The sequence below is a fragment of the Morone saxatilis genome, unplaced genomic scaffold (assembly GCF_004916995.1).
Source record: "Morone saxatilis isolate NCDOM2014 unplaced genomic scaffold, NCSU_SB_2.0 Contig3, whole genome shotgun sequence".
Taxonomy (NCBI): Eukaryota; Metazoa; Chordata; class Actinopteri; family Moronidae; genus Morone; species Morone saxatilis.
The window spans coordinates 15,129,540-15,135,037 of NW_023339873.1; positions in this window are offsets into that span (position 1 = coordinate 15,129,540).

Below are 5,498 nucleotides of genomic sequence, written 5' to 3' on the forward strand. Positions count from 1 at the left end.
CTTTGTTATATCGAGATAACGAAATAATAAGTCGTTATCACGATATAACAGTGCATAAAAAGAAAATCCATGGCTGTTCACGGCTTCCGTACAAAGGCGTTTCCAGCAAGTCAAATAACTGTGATCGCCCAGAGGTCAATGAATACCTAGTCTCTCCTCTCTCTACTTACAGAAGCATATTTATACCCAAAGCTTTTAATAAGATATTTTTCCCCAGTTTGAATAAACACTCTCTCTGTGGTAATTTGACTCAAAAAGGGGAATGACTTTAATACGCCCTCCATACACTGATGCTCCATGTTTTAAAAGACATCAGAACACTTCACAACGTACAAAGAACCTAATTGTGGAAATAGTTGTAATTTGCATTTTGCTTTAGTGTAATATATTCCAGAGGGTTTGTCTGTTATTCCATTTGTTAGCCCAAACGTTTCCCCTCCATTGAAACCCCCTGTGGAATTATGTCATAGACATAAACACTGAGCAGGACTTGTAATAATGTTCCAGTTGACATTATAATCAAGTCATGCCACCTTGAAGTGTGGTGTCCTGCTATAGACTGTGTATTTTAACTGTATTACATATTATGACCCTTCAGTTCAAGTTTTGGAATACAACCTCACGCAACCATCATAAAGACATGTAAAGTGACCCTTTTCAATAAACAATTACCCAACTCATTATTATAGGGCGGGACAGTTAGTGCTTGTTGTTTTGTCCGTGCTGGGATTGTGTTTTGGAGCGGTGGCAAGGAGAGGACCTTTGATATAAAATAACACAATGTGCAGTCACCATTTGCCACATTTCTTTCCATGTAACAAACAATTATTTTCAGGAAGTGCAGGAGGAAGTGATCCGTGTTTGTCAGTATGACAACATGGTTAGCATGTGGTTTTTGTTCATGGATGGGTGTTCACAGTCACTCATGTTAACTGTGTTTAAGTGGTCATTTTTGTTTGATATGGAAACTAAGCAACCCTGTCTCCTATTATTTATGGTAAATGGCAATGATGAATTACTGTAGTGAAGTGGAGGCTACGGTGGTGGAGAAGTTTGCACCTCTTTTCCTCTAGTCTGCCTTCTCCCATCACTGTGACATGCTGATGTGGAGGCTGAGGTAGTGTCAGGATTTCCAATCGTTCCTGTGTGCGCTGAGGAGAGGTGATGTGGATGTGGCTAAGAAGGCTAACAGACCACATTTGCGCCATTGAAATTCTTCAGTGTCTAAACAGCTGCACTTCCTTATTTTCTATTAAGAACAACAAGACTTGGCACGGTTTAACTCGAGCGAACACAAAAACTCCCTCTTTATTTGCCAAACCTAGAAAGCAAATTAAATTACTATAGTATGTCTCCTACAAATAGCTCATGATCTCATTTATCTGATGATGAATCAGTTCTGGTGGACCTTCAGAGTGAGAATCTGGTACTTCCCTGTAGGTCCAGCACCTTCAAGGGGCCATCAATCTTGTGCAGTGTCAGAGATAGCGGTGTCTGCTCAGACAATAACGAACCACTGGCACCATTCTTGAGTAACCCAGACTGGGACCTCTTCAGGAAGCACATACAAGTGTCTCTGAGAAGCAGACATATCTGATTTGTTTTAAAAAGGGAGGAAATAAATCAGATTATTGCTCTGTGTATTTTTTCAAGTAACATGAGAACGTTGGAAACGCTCAGCGAAATGATATCCCATGCAAGAGACTTGAAGATGTGCGTATCATTTCTACTTCTCTTTTGAAAAGTAATGATGATGAAGTTTTGTACAGAATAAAATAAATGTAGGAGGGCATTGTTGGGAAAAGGAAATCATTCTCTTTTTCTATAGTGCAGTTTCTCCGCACGAGCATAAAGGAGGGCATGACACAGATATTCATATATTTAACTTGAATGAAATGTTACTGATCTTTGATACTGATACTTATTTGCTTTGCTAAATTATGGATAGACATTTAAACTATGTATTGTGTTCTACAGAGAGCGGGAGAGCAAAAAGGCCATGGCACATGCCAGACAAAGTCTTACCATGTCCTCTTGGCAAGACTCTTCAACATTCATCATCACAGCTCATCATCAAATTAGCTCTAGCAGACAAACTGGCATACAACCATACTGGCAAAACATAACAACAAAGTAAACACTGTGAGATCATGTTTCAGTTGAAGGAGAAAACCATTAGACTACAGTGTGTGCACTTTGCTAAATGAGTGTCATGCTGTACAAGGGCATTTGACATCCACCGCCTGCTGGACTATTTCTTGGCCAGTAAGTGACTGGAATCTCTGCTGGTTGCCTGGCAACTGCTCAGAGCCAAGAAACATTATTCTCCCCCCATAAAACAGCAAATTGTTGTTTTTACACTTCAGATATAACATATTAATAAGCAAACTTTAGAGGTGCTGGTAGGCAGATTTTCTTAACTTTGGACAGATTCATTCTAGCTGTTTCCCCCTGTTTTAAATCTTTATGCTAAGCTTAGCTAACCAACTGCTGGCTGTTGCAATATATTTAGCAAACATATATGACAGTGGTATCCTCTCACCTGACTCCGCTAGAAAGTGTACTTCCCAAAAAAAAAAAAATAGTTTTAACTGAAAACTATTCTTCAACTTTTCTTGAATTCAGAGTCACAACATGACTGTGACAGCAAGCCACAACTTAAATTACAAAGTGTTACAAATTTAAAAGGAACATTTTGACTCATTTTACGAAGAGGTCCATTTAAATCCACACTCGAACAAAGTATATGGACACCTACACATTACAGGAAGGCTTTCCACAAGATTTTGTAATGTTGAGCAATAAGACCTGGCTCACAGTCGTTAATTCATCCCAAAGGTTTTAGATGGGGTTGTGTAAGGTCTCTGTGTAGGTGAGTCTAGTTCCTCCGCACCAAATTCAATTTATTTATGGACTTTCATGTACTTTTAGTGCACAGGGGCATTGTCATGTTGAAATAGGTAAAGGTCTTCAACAAACTCTTGCCACAAAGTTGGAGGCCACTATTGTCTAAAATATAGTATGATGTTGCATTAAGATTTAAACCATATACTTTGGGCCATATAGTGTATAACAGACAATAAAGAGTTCATCTTAGTATGAACATCCTGATGCTAGTCCAACAGGCTGTGTCTGTGGTCTGAAACAGTGGCCTTGGCACAGTGTAGCTCGGGTAATCATCTGAATCCACACTAGTGAAGATTTAATATTTCATAATCATCAGTAAAAACGAGAGAGCAATGTTACCATCATTGACATCAAGGCCAATCAAGATGTGGTCTTTTATACTACCACTATAGTAAAAACAGAAGAGTCAACAACAGAACTGTCTTTGTATAATCATCATTATTCACGATGAACAATGGTGACTGAAGAAAGAGTAATGACCCTGCATCTATCATAATCTGCCTCAGTTTTACCGTGTCTGTATCTGAAATTCTAGCTCATGTACTGGGGTATGTAATGTCTTGTAACCACCTCACTGACAAAAAGATGTCACATGCTTCCATGTCAAACAAGCTACCCATAATTCAGCTCTCTGCCACGGCAGAACCCCTCTCCTTCCCTCCCTCGCTTTCACGCCATGCCACTTCAAGCCTTCTTCTTGGCAATGCTTTACGCCAGACCAAAACAATTTAGCAATAAGCTATTTGCGTTCGCAGGGATTCATTTTCAGTTGTTTTTACATTCTGCTTTTGTAGTGGGCTCTGATTGCCTGTCAGAATTTCCCCATTCACTGAGAGAATAACGGTTTGCTGGAGCTGACCACTCGACTGAAAATACCTTGCTCTGCTGAGACTTGGAACAGTCTACATTTGGAACATGTCGGCTTGTTGACAGTGTGAGATGTTATATTTCAGTTTCTGTTATCCTAAATGACAATTTCACATAGTCTTTGTGTTGTGCCTATTTTGAGGGGGTTTACTTTTGCTGGAAAAAGGGGGAAAAAAATTTGGACTTCACAAACAATGGAAAGAGTATTTTAACTTAATATTTTTAGGAATTCCACTTTTAAATGTCAGGTTGATGTGCTTAAATATATGATTTTTTGGTTAAGGATTGTCTGGCAATGCTCTAATAAAAAATTCAGTAACAATACTTTGATGATGTAGCTGACAGAAATGTAGGAGTACCTGGAGTTCAGTTCTGTTCATGTCGACACAGAGACATAGGACACTTTGTACCCTATCTTTTATTCAGCACTCATTAGCTTCAGGGTACCAGCAGTACATAAGCAGTTCAAATGCACTAGGAGAGTTCTACATCCCACTGACAGTTTGTCTCTTTGCCTTTCTGTGTTTCTTACTTATAACTCAGCTCTCTCTGAAGCTATTGTCTTTCGGAATCTGTTGATCAAGTGGATAAGTGAGTGTTGATGTGTCACATATTACATAAACATTTGTTCCTGCACAGCACATCATTTCTTTTGCTCTTGCAAAGCGAGTTTACAGCCTATGTGTTAGGGACACACGCAGGCACCACTAATATTCAGTTAGACACACATCCAACAATTCTTAGAAAACAGATGTCGACAGGATGTCAAATGTGTGGGTGTGGGTGCCTTGACTCTGCAAGTTTCATCACATTAGCTATCAGCTGGTGTGCATCCGGTGGACCCTCGTGCGGGACTCCACGCTGTAAACAGGCATCTGAGTGGGCATGCGGGGCCACTCAGGAGAGAACGAGAGGTCCTGGAAGACGGCTTGAGCTGGAGCGGAGGTGCGGATCATAAAGAATAACAGAGTGGGGATGAAGGGTGCTTATGGAAATGCTGGGGCTAACACAAGGTTCCGGAGACACCGTTTACTCAGCCTGCCAGCATTAGAGGACTTGGCCCGGCCGTTCCTCTCCTCCTCTCCTCATCTCAATTCCACAGAGGGGAAAACTTTGAGAAGACACAGAAGCCGATCATGTTCAGTCTTTTTATGCATTGGAATCATATCCACTCAGTATCCCATATATAAATTTATTGAGATGTCAAAGTCATGGGTTGGCAATATTTTAAATTTGCAAAAACAGGGGGGATTTTCTGCACACTAGGACATCACCTCCAGCTTACACTGTTAAGTTTACTGGAGCATAAAGCCATGCAATGCAACTGATGACAGCAAATATGTATTACAGCATTAAATCTTTGGTGGATGATCTCATAGCATTATGTAAGACAGCGGTGCCCGCGCCAGACCCTAAGACAGAGTGCAGCAGAGAGACATTCAGGTGCATGCCGCTGAGCACGCAGCTCTCCTCTCTGCCTGCCATACTTGGAAATACTTGGTCGAGCTTGCTCGACTTGATTACCCCGATAACAATCCAAAGCGAAGCCTTTAAAAGAGGTGGGGGTAGTAAACTGTTTTAAATAATTAAAGTTTTCGTGTTTAGAATAAAACAAAATCATAAACTTAAACAGCTTTTTAAAGCAGCTCTGCTTTCTATATATATCTAAGAGTTTATTGTTTAACTGTTTATTGTTTATACTGTTTATCTTGTACTGTATTTTT